The sequence below is a fragment of the Macrotis lagotis genome, chromosome 6 (assembly GCF_037893015.1).
Source record: "Macrotis lagotis isolate mMagLag1 chromosome 6, bilby.v1.9.chrom.fasta, whole genome shotgun sequence".
NCBI classification, from domain to species: Eukaryota; Metazoa; Chordata; class Mammalia; order Peramelemorphia; family Peramelidae; genus Macrotis; species Macrotis lagotis.
In genome coordinates, this window is record NC_133663.1 from 82,761,951 (window position 1) to 82,782,256 (window position 20,306).

Here is a 20,306-nt window from a genome sequence, read left to right on the forward strand (position 1 = left end):
GGTGAAGGAGGAGGACATTTCTTTCAGTCAGTCAAAGACTTGGAGTAGGGAAATGGAATATGAGGACCAGTAATAAGGATAAGGCCAATTTGATGGCCTAGAGTGAATGAAGGAGAGTACACAAAAGCAATTTGTACATATAGGAATTGAGTCTATTAAATCCCTTTTTAATACAGTCTAATAATGCCTGATTGAAATTAATACAAAATTGTGGAGGCAATAAAAGGAAGAACTTGAATTCAGTGCACAAATAATGAACTGGAGATAGCTGGACAAAGAGTTTTAATACCCTTACTAGAGTCTAGTTTTAAGAAACCACTTTACTTTTCATCTTCAACCTCACGGCTACAAATTGAAAAGGACAATACCAACTGAGTCCATCAGGCCCTGAAGGTAACAATTAATCAAAATGATGGGAAAGAAGACATGTGACAGTTTAATTAAATATTGAGCTCTAATTTTATACCTTTTCATTTCTAGATCGCCATCTTTTCTGTGCAAAGAAACTATATTCTTTGCTTTCACCTCATCAAGGATTGAGACTAAGTATCTCTGTTATAATGACCAGTGAGAAAGAAAACAAATTGTCAGTCCCTGGTCATATTATCTAAACAATTCCACCCTGTTGGTTTAAACGATAGGATTCAGTGGAAAAATTTGTTGAATCTATCATCAGAAAATACAGGTTCTAATTCTAATCTGCCATTTACTAGCTACGTGAAGTCAGCAAATATAACTTTCTGAATCTCACTTCCCTCATCTGTGTAATAGTAGAGTTGTGTTAGATGACTTCTGGTATCTTTCTAAACCTATGTCACTTTGATTTTCATCATTGAGCTTATTGCATTCACTTGTCATTTTGGTAAAGTTTACTGATAGAAAGAAACATAACCAAAAAAAATCCAAAGAACCTTCAATGTTATTCTGTTGCTGTGGAAAACATAGAAAAGAGCTTAGTTCACTTACCTGAAAAGGATAGGGAAAGGTGGCGGTAACTGGATCAAGAATATATTAGTAAAAGTCTATAGAGTCAGGAGTGCTGCCTGAAGAAGAATAGAAACATGGATGGTACAAGTGTCCTTCCAAAAATGGAGGTTCTGGGAGAAATTGGGGAGGGAGAAGCTATTGGCTAGAGGGTACTTTCAGTGTGAGGAGTCCAGAGATAGAATGAATTTACAGATTAAAGATATATCTGTGTATCATGGTAGAGAAAATTCAGAGTCAGAAATACAATGTGGAGATGAACAAAGACCTGGCTAGCACAGTGCTGACCACATAATAGGAACTTAATAAATGCTTTTTGATTGACTGAGATACTCTAGAAAAATATAGAAAGTTCAGGTAATGCTTTAACTAAATATTAAAGTAGCAGAGGTAGATTTTGGTCCCAGGTCTTCTGACTACAGATCTAGCAACCACTCTACCCTACCCAGTTATTACAATAGCTCAGCACCATATAGACAAAATGACCAAAGAATGATTGGATTTTTTCCCCATTTGTATGTGTCAATTTTGCATATTAGAGACATACAGTCTCAATACCTGAAGGGGCCAGAAGCAAAGAATATGGTCTAAAGATAATGATCTAGAAATGGAAGAAAATGGCAGTGTGTTTAATACTTTAAACTTTGAAGTCCTGAGACTAACCTTCTTTTAACTGTGACTGACCTTCAGTATTTTGGGGGATAGATCCATGGGGTATGGTCTGGCTCCTAACTGAGTTACCTAACAATGAATTGAACAGAAGAAAGTAAAACACAACAGCAATCAGGTTTGCAGACTAATATAACAAGCTGAGGTTTCAGCCAGAAGGGGATATTGCAGTGATGGCTCTCGCCCCCCCCCCCCATTTCTTCTAAAAGAGCCTTGTGAAACTAGAAACCTCAGAAAAGGGATCACTGTGTCCACATTAGTCATGCTTAGAAGAGGCAAATAGCTGGTGGCCCCTGTCTCACAGAATGTAGAAGAGTTGACCCTAATGCTAATGGACTACGAATGCCTCCTGTTTCCCATTCAACCAAGGATGCACTGCTCCTGTGTTTGAGAATCTCCTGACTGAACACTTGCATGGTTTCCATGGTAACAATCAGGCAGCAACTCCGAATGGGTCGAAATCAGAATGCCAACAAGTAAACATATTATTTCTTCTTGATCTCCTTAAATGCTCCCATTAACAGGTTTGTACAGGAGTTCAAATGGCTTATGGGATCTAAATCAACATTTCTGACTTTAAATATTTTAAAAAATAAACTCTGAAAAATAGACTCAAAATAGACCTTTAAAAATAATTTTCTTATCTTTTTCTTTTTGAACAAAGGAGACTTGTAGTGTCCTTTCTAGGACATTTTATGATTTCTAGCTCTTTCAGAAGAAAATCAGTGCCTTTATTTTCATCAAAGTATAGTTTCCCAATCTCATTTAAGTTGGGTCATGTTCTGATATAATTATAGCTAGAGATATGGAAACTTCTCACTACACCTAAGGTTCAAAAATCTGTCATATTGAATATGCCATAGAAATTTTCAGTAGGACACAATGATACATCTCTGTGATTGTTGCTGTGACTTGGAGGTAGAAGGAGGAAAAGTAAAGATGTTTGATACCAAGATCCAAGGAATTTTCCTAAGATTGATTCCTATGGCTTGACCTGTAGGTCAAGTTTGTTCACTAATCAAAAATATAAGCGGCAGCATTCAACATTCATTCTTTAGATAACTAATTCTTAATTGGTTGTAATTCACAAAGTACCAAAGTTGGTATATACATATGTGTGTGTGTGCATGTGTGTATATATATGTATGTATGTAATTAAAATTTAAAACTAATAATTATTAATAATCACTGATATTTATACTCATTCAGTTTGATTCTTCCCTTCATGATGCAGATTGTAATCTAACCATACCTGACCATCCTATGCAACTCTTGACTATGTTCTTCAATAAATTTGTCAGAGGAGGTCTACTCACTATGTTGGCAGCCTGTCTTGATATCTCTAGTCATGACAAGCTCCATTTTCTCTTCTTGCCCTACATTTTCCTGATGCTATCTTTTACTCCTTTATTTGAGCCTCTTCATTGGTTATATGTCCCCACTTGCTCACAGCCATCATATTTACCACTCTATTGCCCACTGTGTGATATACATTTTTCAGTTCTTTGGAGACTGTTGTAGTCCACATCTTCATCACTAGTAATGAGCTGGATTAGAGTGGGAGGAATGTAAAACTCGGGATTTTTAGAGGAGTTTTTCAGTTTTCAAGGGGGTAATCTAGCCTTCTCTTTTTATTTAAGTATTTAATTCATGGCCCAGTTTATTATCATGCATGATATCTATCTTCACAAATTTATTCATTACCTCATTTTGGCATGGAGCTGAACCTGGATTCTTGAGGACTATGCCAGTAGTTTATAATTATAATAATAATGATGATGATAATATGATAATGATGATAATAGTGATAGTAATAATAATAATAATCACTAGCCTTTATAAATTACCTATTATGCACCACTTTACAATGAAGGGAGATATTTGTAAAGTAGGTAGAGGAGGTAGGTGCTATTATTATTCTCATTTTATGTTGAGAAAATTGAAACAAATAGAGGTTAACCTGCCCAGGGTCACATAGCCTGTAAGAATCTGAGGTGGAATTTAAATTCAGATTTTCCTGAATCTAGACCCAGTGCTCTAACCACTATGCCTTTTATGTGCTTTAACAGATCCTATCATTCTAGAAAGAATATGACTCCACAACAGCTTAACTTAGTCTCCAAGGACCAACCTAGTTATAGAGAAACTCATCACCTGTACACTGGACATCTGGTTCTGAATCTTTTGGCTTTCAGCAATCTATGAAATCACTTGACATTTCAATAATGGTTTGAAAGAGAATGTAAGCTCCTGAGGACAGGGAGAATTTTTTCTCTTTGCATCCTCAACTCCTAGAATAGTGCTTTGCACATAGTAGAAGCTTGATAAATATATGTAGATTTGAATTAAAATGCAAATTTGCAAAGAAATGTATGTACATTGTAATTTTTGAGAAATGATTGTGGTTTGGAAACAAGTTTAATGTGATTGTACATGTTAACCTATATCAGATTGCTTATTGTCTTGGAAAGAAGAGAGAGAAGGAAGAGAGGTAGAAAAATTTGGAATTCAAAATCTTACAAAAATGATTGTTGAAAATGATCTCTATATGTAATTGGAAAAAATTATTATATTAAAAAGAAAATGATTATGTTACAATAAATAGCTAAGTAAAATGAAAATATTAATATTTAGGCCATCTTCCTCAATAAATTGTTATAAAGCATATGCAAACTTCAAAATGTTACATAAATATAAGCTATGAGTAACAACAATGGAAATATGAATTTTAAGTGAAATTTTTCTAAAAGGGTCATAGTTGACTACTGAAAATTCCACTTGCCACCCCTCTCATTTAATCAATAAATGTGAGTTTACATTTTTGGCACTAATATTTATTCAGACTTGCCTTCCACCACTCCCCTACATAGAAGCCAAATGGGAGTACTTAATGTTCTCTTAACATGGCCTTCCTTAATCTATCTCTACACCTTTACTTTTGGCATTTCATCCTCCTAGAATGCCTCCTTGATCTCCATTGCTCAAGATCATGCCTAATCCTTCAACATCCAGCACAAATGGCAAATTCTCCATGAAGCCTCCCCAACCATTGCAACCATCAGAAAAGGGTGTTGCTTTTTCCTCTGAATTTCTATATCACTTTCTTTCTATCATACAAATACATACCTTTGTGTGTGGGTATATACACACATATACATATGTGTACTCTATAAAGTAAGCATATCATTTCTCCTACTAAAATATCAGTTAATCAGAGGCCAAGGGTAGTGGCCTGTTTGGCAATGTCCTTTACAAGTGCTTCATATTTAGTACTTGTTCATTAAATATTTGTTGAAAAAACTTTATAGAGGAATTTCAATTATGAGAATAAGAAATTCAATTAAATCTAAGGCACAAAAATAAGAGTGAATTTTATATGCTGAATGTTCCTTACTTTGTTTTCTAGGATCAAATACCATTCCATAATCCCTTCAAGATACCCATTCCTACCCTATATACCCTGTATACTTCTGTCACATTTTCCTAGGGAAAGAAAAATAACCATTTGCTATTAACCAAGCTCATAGAATAAAATTGAATTGAATCTAATCTACCCTTTGCAAAACTACATGAAGGAAAATGAAACAAATTGGAATCGATCTGCCAAATGTTGGGTACTTCACATTAAAAAGTCATCAGAGAAATAACTATTTACCAACTCTGAATCATTGGAAGGCCAGCTGTGCCTTACTAAAAAAAATTATAAAATTCATGTATGCCAACAATGGAATAAAACGGTGCTCCCCCGCCTTAATAGGAATACTTGAAATGTAATCCAGTTCTGCAAAATACAGTGAAAATTAAGTCTCTCTTTTAAAAAAAATACTAAAAATTGTAGCTTTTATATGGCAAGGATAGTAATGATAGTCTCAGTAGGAGGAAATTTTTTCAGTTTGAGATATGGAATAAATAAGAATGCTATTGATAAGCCAAACTGAGATACTAGAGGAAATCTAACTACTGAAAAAATACAGTAAGAAAGATAGAGTTAAATAGAAAAGATTTAACAGGGTTAAATAGTCAAACATAATTATCCAAGCATAATACCATTGCATCCAAAATAGGCAAGTTGTGTTGTCAGGGTCCTTTTCCCTGGGGGGGGGCAGGTAAATAGTTGTTACATCCATGTCTTGAATGAAATTATGTCAGGACAGAGCAGTAGGACTAAAGACAATTCCAGGAATTATATAAAACATGGAAGAATTTTGTAAGGATCTTTACACTGAGTGACAAGGTAGTATAATGGTTAACAGGCCCAGAACCAGGGAGAGCTGAGTTCAGATATGGCTCTACCAATTCATGACCTCAAAAAACCATTTAGCCTCTAAACATCTAGGCAGCTCTCTAAAACTTTAAGTTATAGAGGAGATATTAACCTGAATTAGTAAAAATGAATTTTTCTCATCTGAGAGTTTCTTATATCAAGAAAACCATAGTTTCAATCCTTATCCTTATTCTAGATGCAATTTGTGATTTTTGTATTTCTTTCTTGAGCTAGTGATTAAATATACACAAAACACTGATAGGTATTTTGCTAGAGAATATAGAATGGCTCACATAATAGCAGTCACTCTCTGAATTTTTAGGGAAAATGAAATGTTCATTAAAAAAACTGGATAAATGGCTTTACTATGAAAAATAAGGAAGAAAAGAGATGTGAAAAGGAAGAGGGGACTCCTGACCTGTGTCAGGAACTGGGTGGGTGAGAGAATGTGACACAGAAGAAAATGGACTAGAAACAAACACACCTAGAATAATGAAATAAATATGAATATTCAACTGCATTCTCTCCCTTCCTCTATACCCATCCTCATCCATTCAAAAGTCAAGAAATACATTAACAATTATATAATCATGCAAAATATATTTCCTTATTAGTCATTTGGGGGAAGGGCAAAAAAGAAAAAGCCCCCAAAAGGAAAAAATAACATTCAGTCTGTACTGTGAGTTCTTCAATTCTCTACTTAAAGATGCCTAACATTTGATATCCCACGAATCTTTAGAGTTGTGGTGGATCATTGTATTGATCAGTTATTAAGTCTTCCACAACTGATTTCCCCTACAATATTGTTACTACTGTGTGGGTTGTTTTCCTGGTTCTGCTCACTTCACTTTTGTAGCACTTCCTGTTCTCCCAGCCATTTCTACACCATCGCCATCATATCCTATAGCAATATTGTATTTTGCATCATACTCATATTCTTTAACTCATTCAGTCATTACCCATTTGATAGGCATCCCCTCACTTTTCAATTCTTTGCCACCACAAAAAAAAGGTATTAAACTTAAAATTGTCTTATATAGCAATTTTTTCTCAAGAGGATCAGTTCCTATTTGCTGGCCCTTGGTCAGACACCATATTGTATGAGATATTTTAAAGTGATATTTTGCCCTATTGCATTAATTATTTTTGGAGCCAAAAAAAGGACAGTGAGATCTTCTGTTCTTTATTTTTTCAGTTCATTGTTTGGTTGTAAATTTAAGATCGGCTGTGGAATATCATTGAAAAAAGCTCCCTTTTATGTTCATCAAGCATTTCCTCAAGGTAAATGAAGATTCACCTCAAAAGATATAGATAGACATAGATAATAATTAGTGATCTCTTCCTGGTCATCTTATTTCTGCAATAATATAGTCCATGATTTTTCCCTACCTTTGTTATCCTCATCTGTTTCATATAACTTAAGAATCTTTATTTTAATACCCTACAAACTATGTTTAACCTTCCACACAGATGCCTGTGTTATACAGTCTAGTCCAACGATTCTTTTCATTTTTTTAATCTTTCACTGGATCATGTCACAACAAATTTCAAGTTGAAAAGTATCTTTGTATACATATGGTCAAACCCAAACTTAAAAAAAAATATCCTATGAGCATACCTAATATGTCAACCTTTAGCCAATGAAGATTTCCAATTGAGAATTCCCCTTACTTTCCATTCTTCCTCTGGTTGGCTCCAATTTTTTGAAAGTTCATCTCCTCCTCAAAAAAATGAGCCTAAATTTGCCATTTTCTAACTTTTATTCCTTGCTCACATTCTTCTCTGTGTTTCCAAGGAATATGTCTAATTCCTAGTCTATGAAATAGCTCTTCTAATACTTTTTTTTGGTTTTTACAAGGAAAAGGGCACTCTACTGTGCCATTTACTGTCTCTGATGCTTAAATGACTTCAAGATGATCAGGGTTAGAGGTGTCTAATTCCAAGCTTTCTCTAAATTTTTTCCTCTTGTTATTTTTTTGAAGCAATATATATCCTTCTACAGCATCCTCCTATAAGACATTAAATACAAGCTTACATTCTAAGTAATTGTTTCCTTTAGATGCCATATTTCTCAGCAAGGAATATCAAGATCTATTGGCTGAGGTAGTTTCTAGTCTCTTGGTCTACTTATAGTAATATTTCACTTTTTTTTTTTAATTTCCTTAGGAAATAACTATAACCTTGTTGAGATCTGTTCTTTTACCCATTTCTCATTTTGTAGGTACATTGTGTGTGTCAGTGTGTTTGTGAGTAGTTTGTTTAAACTGATTAGATTGAAATTACCTTTAATTAATTAGGCATCCCCTATTACCTTCTCATTTTTATTTTTCTTCTGATTTGACTTTTAAATGATGTTTGCTTGATATAAGTAATGTGAAAACAAAAATTATTTCTCAGTGTATTAGTTTCTCCTTCTCGTCCCAGAAGATGATCCCTCATAACAAAGAATAAAAGAAGAGAGGCAATTAGTCTAAAAAAAATCAACATGATAAAAAACCTAACTCTTTCCACATCTACTTCTCCAAGAGGTGTTATAATATGACTCAAAATTCTATGACCTCCTGGAGGAAAGCCAGATGAAACTGAAAGGCAGCTTGCCAAAGAGACAAAGAAAATTAAGTTTCCAATTCTGGAGTACCTGTTCTCAAAACCAGCCCCTAGCAAAGGACCCCACAGTACTTTTTTGATCATCCTTGAAAATATATTAAAAATGTTTGTGGAATTTAAATTAATGATCACATGGTTAATAGGGTCTCAGTTGGGATTTAACTGAGGTCTCCTGATTTTCCAGTCTACTGCCATACCCATTATGTTACCCTGCCAACACAAGAAAGAAATGCAAGATGTTCTCAATAGAATTTTCCTAGCATGCTTGGCACTTGTATAAAAGAAATTTCTTAAGATTAGGATGGGGATGAGGGAAATGAACACATTTTAATATAGTTAAATTCCCTTCTCCATTTAGTTTGTTTTAAAGAACAGCAGATAAGCAAAAGTGAAATGTTGTCTCGTGGGAGATCAGTTAAACTAGGCTGAGAGATGAGGGAACCTGAATCATTAATCTTTTCAGCATGCAAATACAAATGTTTCTTTCCTGGTCATCATATCAGACATATGTTAGAGATAATCTGTTATTTTGCTTCTATAAGAAGAAGCAGCTGTAGTCTAATAGAACAAGTATAGAATAGTTTAGGATTTTTTTAAACTTAGCTCTAAGACTTAATTCCTACTCCCTAACTAATCTTGGGCAAATTTCCTGGTCCTCATCTATCAAACAGGAAAAATACTTGCACTAACAATCTACCTTGAGGTTTTTCAGCATCTGCCTTTAAGGAGCTACAAAGATATGTCTTGCCTCTAAAATAAAATGGAAATTCTTCATAGCAATTGGCAATTTCCTTCAAAACTCAGCCCAGTTGGCACCTCCCAGAAGAAGCCTGTAGTAGGAAATGGCCTTTTCAGAAATTACTTTGCATCTACCTGTATACAATATGTATTTGCTGCTATGTGCTCATGTTTTTCGACAAGAGAAAGTAATCTGTTTGTGGGCAGGAATTGCTCATTTTTTATCTTTGTATCCCAAGCACTAAGTAACACATAGGAGATTCCAAATAAATATTTATTGAATAAAATGATGAATGAATGAATAAATAAATGAATGAATCATATATATGTATACTGCAATATATAAATACCTTATAAATATGAATTATTATCATTATTGTTTTCTTTCCAATATTTTAACTCACATTTTCTAGACTTGCTAGTCATATTTTAGTCTATAGGAAGAATGATAAAATTCTTTCAGGACTAGCATTTAAAAAAAAAGAATTGAAATGAAATTTTTAAATTCTAATTCCAGTTCCCAAATCTATTGCTTATATGATCATTTAATGATATTATGGTTCTGGTTTATCATACATGTAATGAGAAAAATACATTTTTGGCTTGTGCCATACTCAAAAATGTATTCTCAGTATTCATCACCATTTCTTGAAGTCTTGAAATAAATCCCTTTAGTTTAAATTGAAAACTCTAGTATGAGTTTGTTCTTGAAATGTTGTGATTTAAGAAAGTTCATGTGAGGTGAAAGAGAACAAGAAGAAGAAATAGACAGCAAATTAAGACACACTGCCAAACATCTGGAGGAAAAAAGGGAAAGAATTATGGGAAACCAGATGGAAAGAGTGCTGGCCAGAGAAAAATGACAGCAAAGTTTCTTCAGAATTCATGAGTATCTGATTAGGTAAGAAAATCTCACTTAATTGGAAAATGCCAGTAAAATGAGTGTCTTCAGCAGACTCAACATAAAAATACAAAAATTTTTATCATATTATTTTTGCCAGTAGTTAAGATTTTAGATGCTGATTTTCATTTGCTAGCCACTGGGTATGTGTTTTTTTTTTATTTCCTGAGAGTAACCAGGTCCTAGTTAATATTCAAAAGACTAATAGAAAGAGATGTCTATTGAACAATATTTCTATTCTACTCTCATTAGCTAAAAGAAATCCCCCGTTAAATTACAGTATGAATGATAAATTGTGTATTTAAATTTCATATGGGCGTTTGAGACATTGAAAAGTCCCTAACCAGCATAGTGCTCCGGAATAGTGAGAAATTCTTCCAAGGCAGCTCCCACAGTCTTACAACACTGACACCTCCCCAAAAAGAAGTCACATGAATCAGGAGAGCAGTCCATCTTTTTTTCTTGAATGAGTTTTCTTGCCAATGGCTTGATATAAGAGCTTTTGGAGAGTGAAGTCAAAGAATCACAGGATCTTAGCTTTGAAAGGAATCTCAGAGGTCATTTAGTTCAACTTATTCGGGGAGTATGATTCCCTCCGTCTGTAACAACTCCCCAAATGGTCATCTGGTCTGTTTGGGACTTCTAGAAGGTCTAAGAAAGTCCTTCTATCATCTCAAGCAGTTCATTTCATTACTAGATACTTCCAATTATAAGGAAATCTTCCCTTATACTGACTCCAAATCCATTTACTAGTGCTGCCCTCCCCTTGCTTCTCACTCTGAAGACTTTATCACCATGTCTAAGATGCCGTCTCATTCTGAAATATTTCTCTACCCCTTAGCTTCCTTCTTCAATTGACCAGTTCTTCCCAGAACTTCCATTTTGGAGAGGGGTTAAGACTGGTCTTCCTTAATTCCTCTCTTAACTCTGCTTTTGTCTTTTCCAAACATTCCCCAGTCTGGGTACTCCCTACCTCCTATTTCAGCTCCCTTCATTCCTCCTCCATTAGAATGCAAGCTCCTTGAGGGCAATTTTTTTAAATTTTGTATTTACATCTCCATCACTAAACACAATGCCTAAGCATCTAGGAACTAAAAATATACTTATTGCCCACCTGCCTCTGGGACCAACCGTCTAATTTCTTTTCTACCTGATATTACTTCAAAGATAGTAATTAAAGCATCATAGATTTGGACATCCTACTTTAGAGAACATTTTAGAGTTGTTCTAATACAGCTCATCATTTTATGAGGGAGAAACTGAGACCCAGAAGATAGCACAGATAAATAAATTAAAAAGTCAGAGATTCAAACTCAAGTCTTTTGATTATGAATTCAGTATTTCCATGGAACTAACTTTGAGTCCTAGTTTTGTTTTGTTATGTTTTAAATTTTTCTATTAACTGTTTTAAATGACATGGTATTGAGATCTTTAGAATTGTCTTCCTTAATATCCTCTTCCATATGCATCATATCTCTTAAATGTCCTTTTCTAAAGTCTGGCACCTAGGTTTAATATATCATTCTAGTTATGTTCTAATGAAGGTAGAAGGCAATAGGATTATTGGACAAGATCTTTGGCCAAGAGAACAGTAGATAGGTTTTTTAGGGGATGTAGAAGACAGGGAAGAAAACTGCCACAACTTACTGTTGAACTCATATATTGAACTTAATGGTTCATTAAAGTTTTGAGGCCCATTTTATATGAAATTATATCTCTCCCACCACATACTTACAAAATTGATCAGGTTCAGGACTTTTTATTTATCTCTAATAAATTTCTAGATTTCATACATTATTTGATATAATCTTTTGGGGATCTCATGTCTGACATGCAATATGCAAGCTGTCCCTCCCAGCTTCATGTCACCTGTCAGTTTGACAAATGTACAATCTATACCTTCATCCAAATTATTGATTAAAATGTTGAACAGAAGATAACCCTGCAACATTTCACTCTATTCAGAAGTAACTTCCCTCCAGGTAAAGTAGGAACATTGACCCATTAATCACAATGACCATTCAGCTAGGTCTGCAGTCTTACAATGGTACTTTCAGCCAATTCATATTATTTCTATATTTCTACAAGAATATGTTAACATTTGACACATTCCCTGCTAAAATACATCCACATACTATGTCTACTATATTTTCTTGAACTACCTATCCAATTATTCTATTAGCAAAGGGAATAGTTTTAGTCTAGAATGGTTGTTCTTAATGGAGCCATGTTGGTTTATTGAGCTTACCATTTCCTTTCCTGAATGCTCATAATACAACTTTCTAGAACGTTCTTGAAAACCGAGCTCACCAGCCCATAGTGCGATGAATCAAAGGATCATAGATATAAAGCTGGAAGGGATATTTGAGGATATCAAGTTCAACCTCCTCATTTGCAGAAAAGAAAATCGGGATCCAAAGATGGTAAGTGGTAGTAGACAGCAGGGTTGAGATTGAAATTGATTCCAGATCCACCTTCTTCTCCTTTTAAAAACCAATCCCTTTTCCTTTCTCCTCTCCATTGATACTTCTTCTCTTTTTTCATAGTTTTGCAAAGATCCTAAAAAGTGCTTGACCTTTCACACCCCCAAAATTCTATTGCTATCTTGGACCAGGGAATTTATACCCAATGAGAGGAGCTAAGTTTTCTCTAACCATATCTTCATGCAACTTTTCAATTCTCTGTTAACTAAACAAAATAAAACAATCATATAAAAATGAAAACATCCCTGATCTCAAAAATACTCACAGTCTATCAGAGGAGAGACAACATGCAAATAACCATTTAAAAACAAGCTATATTTATATTTTTGTTTTCACAACTTAAAAAGCACAAAGACTTTTGGGACACTGTATATTAGATTGAAAAATCATCTCAAAAGGATAAAATCAAGATTAAGGAGGACTGGGAAAATACTTCTTACAGAAGGTTGGACTTTAGCTGAAACATGAAGGAAGCAGAGATGAGGAGATGAGGAGGGAGGTATTGCCAGACTTGGAAGACAACCAATGAAAATATCTAGAGACTGGAAAAAAGAGACTTGTGGGAGATAATTTTACTGGATCACAGAGTTCAAGGCAAATAATAGGATATAGGAAAAGTGGAAAGACAATAAGGTCCAGGTTATGAAGGACTTTAAAAGACATACATGTTTCTTATGTGTATGCCCTCACATACATCTATTCTGTTCACATTTGTTCTAGGTATCTGTATTCCTGAATATATGTTCCCTAAGCAGGATCACTCTTTTCCACTGATAATGTATATATATATATATATATTTGTGAAATTGTATCCCAGGTCTAAAAGGAAAACATTGGTGCTTTTCCAACTATGTTATGTCATTAAATGTCTTTGATTTTAACTAATTGTGTTCTTTGATAGAAATAGTAAAGTAAATATGTTGGTAGGAGCTTCTAAGTTAGCTTAAAAAGAAGAATTTTCAGACTTACAAAGGACTTCAGACTTGGCTTGGCCTTCTACAGGAGAGAAAAGTGTAATTCAAGTGCTGGCTCAGTAATGATAGGGACTGGATTTGTGGGTTCATTGGTGATCTAGGGAACTCCTCATTAAGGAAGGAAAATGGATTGGTTTTGAAAAAAGGAGAAGGTGGATATGGAATCAGGTTCAGTCTTATGTCTGCTATCTACTACCTTCTGCTTTCTAGATAATCTTGGACCACTTACCATCTCTGAATCTTAGTTTTCTCCTCTACAAATGAAGAGGTTGGACTTGATGTCCTCAAGGACTCGAGGTAGAGACTCAAGCTCTACCAAGAAAAACTGGCATCTTCTCTGCTACTATAAGTCTTAAAGAGCTGTATGGCACACTAGAAGATTATGGGCTAACAGGGAGTGTTCTAAGTGCTGCATCAATTAAACTAGACTTTTCTTCCTATAAATCATATTCATGTTAATCTGTTTCGAAAAAGACTATCTGATTAGTTAGAAATAACAAAATAAATGAAATTATAAACTACACCATTGAATATAAGACTACTAAGTCTTCACGAGTTACATTAGTGTTCTTAATAATAGTAGTTCTATTATCTTCGAAGGTAGATTAGTTGAGCATGTCTGCAAAACTGATGATGCTTAAGTTAAAAAAATTAATTACTAATATTTTGGAAATTGCTACACTGTGTTAAATACTAAGCAGAATAATGGAAATCATATTTCTCACAATGGGTAATTTCATTATCTTAGTACATGATTTGATGTGTGATTTTTTTCTATGCTGTTTAAATCATGTGTATTATAACACTATTTGAAATTCAGTTTTCTTAACTTGGGGGAAGACTGCTAACTTGCTTTATATACTTTTGATTATTCTAAGTCCTATGCTATTAAAGACTGTATCAATTGACAATGACCCTGCAGAGAGAATTTTAAGTAGAAAAAGTTGCCGTTGCATTGACTGAACAATATAAAGAATATGTGTGCTTTCTATCAAGCTAAGAGTATGAATGAAGCTAAAAATATCAGTATAGAAAATTATATATGTGTACCCACATGCAGTTTATACATCTTAACTATATAAAATATATATAGATGTATTCATTTGTGTATATTTGTAGATTGTGCATGGATGTGTATATGCACACACATGCACACATGTATAGGAATGTCTGTATATTTATATATGTGTGTATGTATCTCTCCAATAGCTCAAATTTGTAGAAGAAATTTACTGTTGCGCCATGAGCTCACTCCCACTGAGTTGTGTCCTACTTTAAGTTTCATGCCATGCTTTGCTTTTCAGTGAATTTGCTGCCTCCTCCAAAACTTTCATCTGTTGGGATGAAATGAAAACAGGTCTGCATAATTACCCAGGAGGATTTAAAGGTTAGATAAAGGAGGCTATATATTCCTTCACTTTTAAAGTCTGCAACCACCCTTAACCACAAACATTCTTCCCATTCCTCTCCAATTAGCTCTATTCTAGCAATACTTAGAGGACCAGCTCAAGCCCCACCTTCTCTGTGGGAGCCTTCCCAGAACACCTGAGATCATAGTAATCTCTCTCTGCTCTAATTGTAGATGGCACTTATTGTCTTTACTATGCACATGACACAATGTTTAGATTGCTGAAATGGGAATTAAAGGGTCCAGGTTAAATTCCATTTACTAGCTGGGATTACTCTATAACTTTGAACAAATCACTTAACCCCACCTGTAAAATAAGAAGGTATTCTCTTCCCATTATGCCATTTGGCCATGACAAAGGAAGGAAAAGAACGGAATGTTTAAGTTATGAGAGGAAAGGAGATTACAAGCTGAAGGTCAAAGAATGACAACAAACGAATGATCCCTGGCACGTTCTTCATAATAAAATTTATTTCCCAAAGAGGTCATCATTACCATTTCACTTATTTGGAATGATCTCTAGTTTTCTCATCTTGCTCTTCTGTTTCTAAATCTATAACCTGAAGATACCATGCTAAACTTGCCTGATTTCAACTAGATTTGAGACTTCATGAGGAAAGATGTCATAGCCTGACCTTGTCAGTGTCTCTTCGAAGGAAACATGAAGAACCTTATCATAGCGGGTATTCAAATGATTGTTAGTTGGATGGATATTTCCAGTTTAGGAAAAGTTTTATTTCCCAGTCCAACAAAAGAAGCTCAGCATCACAGAAGAGTATTTAAATACACTCTTCAAGATTTCATAATAATAAAAAAAATCACATTTATATAATAACATTTAAGATTTGCAAAACATTTTTCTCACAACATCCTTGAGATATAGATAGTACAAATATCATTGTTTCAATTTCATTAGTTTTATAAATATTTATTCATAACTTATAAATATATCATATATTTAAACAAATATATATTTATAAATTATAAATACTCATTTATAATTTATAAATATATTATATCATATTTAAATATATTTAAAACATTTATTTATAATTTATAAATATATTGTATTAAAATAAATATATTTAAATTTTATAAATAGTAATATTTATATTATTTATTAGAAAACTGAAGCAATAGAGAGGTACAGTGGCAGCACTTGACTCCTGGTTACATGGCATTTGGGATCTGAAACCAATTCTGAGGGCTGATTGATGCTGAACTGTCCAAACTCTTCCCCTTTATTTTACAGTTGAGATGCTGACATTCAGAGACATTAAGGAACTTGTCCTGGGCTCTTACAATTCTAGTACATCTCAAAGGATCAGAATCAATATTCAAACTCAGGTCCCTTGACTTCAAATTCATTGTACCTACCCACCCCCAATATTGAATCAATGGAATGAATCTTTATCCTAAAGCTGCTTCTGCTGAACTCAAGATTTCAGAAGGAATATTCTCTATTCATCAACTTGCACATTTAGAATGAAAGGTTCCTGGGTCTCACAACTGCTCAGCAGCATGTGGCATTTTCCAGGAGTGGCAGCTGAATATATATAGAAATCATCAGTCACCTTGAACAATTTAAATTGGCCATGAAAAAGAAAATGAGATTATTTTATGTTGTGCTTTTAAAGCTTTGTTTTCTACTCTCTGTTCCTTAAGGAGGCAGAGACAGAATGCTTTGGGGATAGTAAACTGGACCTTGAGTCAAAAGAGAGCTTGATTCATAGCCTGAAGCTTCTACCTACTAAGTGAATAACCACTTAACCTTTGCTTTCTGAGCTTGTCCATTGAAAAATTTGGCTAATAATTCTAGTACATTATCCCCCACAGGACAGTCACAAGAATCAAATAAAACAACCTATGTAAAACCCTTTGCAAATCAAAAAGTGTGAGCTATCATTATGATCCATCTTTATTTATATATGATTCTTATAAAGACAAATTATTGATTTGTGATTGGAGAAGCTAGGCCCTTTAAAGAGGAAATGCTTTATACTTTAGAAGAGAGAAATCAATGAAATTCTCTTATTTTCCAATTTAGTTTGGTTTCATTCCCATCATTCCTAAAATGAGTTTGATTGCCATTTGAAGAACTGGAATGAAAGTCTTTTACCTGTTTACCTTAAAGATCTAATCTCTTCTGCTTCAAAGTCAATAACTGAGTTGAGACTAACCTGGTTACTCTAAAAATGCATTACCAGATCTAACAAATAGGCCCTTACCCCTTTCCCTTCCACATAGTTATAAACTTTCTGATGGCTGAGAGAAAGATTAAAAGTGTAAAGAGAGTACTGAAGTCCAAATAAGTAAAATGGTGATGATGGCCTTTTTTGGAAATAAGTTCTATTGATGAGGAATGTGCCAGGGATCAGTCATCTGTTGTTCACTCTTTGACCTTCAGGTTGTAATCTCCTTTCCTGTCTTACTTAATCATTCTATTATTTTCCTTCCTTTATCATGACCAAATGGCATAATGGAAAGAGAAATGAATGAAGTCAGAAGACCTGGATTTCAGCTCTTTGCTTTATAACCACAGGCTAGTCACTAAACTTTCCTGTCCCTCAGGTTACTAATCTGTATAATAAAACTTATAAATATTTGTCCAACTAATTTCAGATAATTTTATGAGAATCTGAAGAAATAATAAGTATGAAAAAATTTTGTAACCATAAAGTGCTATGATAATGTTAATAGAATAATCCAGCACCTAGGACAGAAGTGTTTACTGAGTTGAATCGATTATTTAAGAGGAAATCTGAAGAGATCTGCTGCCAGGTTCAGTTTTAAAATTATCATCAACATCATAAAAATCTTTATTGAGTGCTTAACATCATTTAGGATTTTGCAAATGCTGGGTAAGGAGAATTAACTAGACATAGTTCTTACATTTCAAAAGATTGTAATAAATATTAAACACACAGATACAAATGAAAATATAAAAGATCTGCAGCTTGAAGTAATAAAAGGGAGCATTAAAACAATATATACAGTAGATAAAGTCCTAGATCTTCTCTCTTCTTTTCTTCCTTTTCTTCTTTTTCTCCTTCTTCTCCATTTCTTCCTTCTCCTCTTCTCCTTCTCCTTTTCCTTCTCCTCCTCCTTTTCCTTTTCTTCTTTTCTTCTTCTTTTCATCTTCTTTTATTCTTCTTCTTCTTCTTCTTTCTTCTCCTCCTCCTCCCCTATGTCTCTGCCTCTCTCTGTCTCTCTGCCTCTGTCTCTGTCTCTGTCTCTGTCTCTGTCTCTGTCTCTCTCTCTGTCTCTGTCTCTCTCTCTCTCTCCCTCCCATCCTTACCCTTGAGAAAAAGCAGCATGAATCTAATATCTCTTCTCCTTGATGACTCTTCAGACGTTTAGCATTTCCTCCATAAGTTGCTGTTCTTCAAGCTAAATATCTCTAGTTCTTATAATCAATCTTGTGAAGATTGGAGAATCCTCATATTTTTGTTAACAGTCTGCTAAATCGCTTCTAGCTTATTAATGACTAATCTAACTGAACACAATATCTCATATATGGCCGGATCAGAGCAAAAAAAAAAAGTAAACTGTTACTTCTGTTATTGTGCTTGCTAGGTCTCTATAAATGTCACCTAATGTTGCACTGTTATTAACTCATGTTGCATGTGTAATTTACAAAAATCACTACATCTTTTCCCAAAAGTGTTTTCAAACTCTGTCACTGCATCCTGAATTTATACATATCATTTTATCCCAAATCAAGACTATATTTACTCTCATTAAATTTTATTTTGTCAGATTTCACCTAATATTCTAGACTAATGAAATATTTTTATCCCTGAGAATCTATCACCTAATATCTTAGCCATTATCACAAACATTGGGTCATCTACAAATTTGAGAAACCTGGCAGAGTGCACAGAGTACTAAACTTGGGATTAGAATGATCCAATATCACCTGCTTTCACCAGTTTCATAGAATGAAGATGCTAATCCCATTTTTCTGGTCACTTCAATTTAATCTGTCTGAGTTCCAGTTTTGTTCATTGTAAAATGGACATAATATTGCCCATGTCACAGGCTGTTGGTGGGGGGAGTTAATGATATCATATATAGAAAGAGTTTTGCAGTTTAAAACACTTAATAAAATCTATTTATTATCATTTATATATATTTTGTCTCCTTATGAGGAAACACATTGTATCCATTCTGAGCCTTGGAGGACCGGGCTTATTCTTCCATGCATTTACTGCCCATCTCTGCAATTCCATCAGTTTGAAATGAAGATGAGGATCCATGGTGATCCAAATCAACAATACAAAAAAGAAACTCAAGCAACATCTTTGAAGAATTAACAGTCTAGACCTGGTGACATGCCCATCAAAGTTGGACAGCAGCTTTCAAGGTGCCAGCAAGGTCTGTATTCTGCCACCTCTTGACGAATAATCATGCAGCATCACACACACGGAGACACATGAACACCTGCTGTTCTGTTTCAGTAGTGCTGGGCCTGCTACCTTACCAACTTGGAAATTAAGCCTTGAAAAATGTTGTCAAGGTTGTTTCTATTTTGGGATAACAGTCTGTTCCTGTGGTGTTACAGGAAAATGGGCCAATGCAGTGATGAAAACAGCTGAAGGGATCTGGAGAGCTTGGTAAAGAGAAGGGAGGAAGTACACAGATATTACAGCTGTCAGAGGAAATTCAAAACAAAGAGAAAATGAGATTTTTCTACTTCCTTCTAAAAATCTCCTTTGTAGTTATTTAGGTTGGGAGTGAGAGTTGTGTAACCAAGTCATATGGGGTTGAGAATCCAGTGGTTGGTGTAGCCAGAAGGTACAAAGCCTTGCTGCATTGCAATGAGTTAGCAAAAGCTCTATCTTTCATTTCTCCAATACAGTGCTTTCTACATCATGTGTATTTCTTCAATAGCTTCTCAATTGGTCCTGGGTTCCAATAAAATGTCTTAGAAATACATTTATTAGAATTGTCATTTTCTTCCAAGAGGCACCTATTCAAAATATTATCAAAAGTCTCAGAGTCATGAAAGCACACTCTAAAATGAGGGATTTAATCATTCTATTAGTCATTGAGGACATTACAGAATTTTGGGAAAACAAGATCTGCCTGGGCATCTGATCAGGATTCTTCTATTATCTTATGCAATGTTGGATACTCCCTTACTGCAAAAGACCCATGACTTCATTGGGATGCTTCCCTTTCCAATACAGATCCCTGCCATTCCCTCAGGAGATGGGCTTTGGAGCTATTGCAATTAAAAAAAACCATAAAACAACTCATGACAGACTATGTGATG

At 34.4% G+C, this 20,306-nt stretch overlaps 1 long non-coding RNA gene across 1 annotated transcript; it reads left to right on the plus strand.

Moving 5' to 3' along the window:
- The first annotated feature begins 2,090 nt into the window (after positions 1-2,090).
- On the plus strand, positions 2,091-19,933 carry LOC141491725 (uncharacterized). The gene is made up of 3 exons (XR_012469731.1): positions 2,091-2,177; positions 14,925-15,007; positions 19,180-19,933. It is a non-coding gene; the product is annotated as an uncharacterized LOC141491725 (long non-coding RNA).
- The last annotated feature ends 373 nt before the right edge of the window (positions 19,934-20,306 follow it).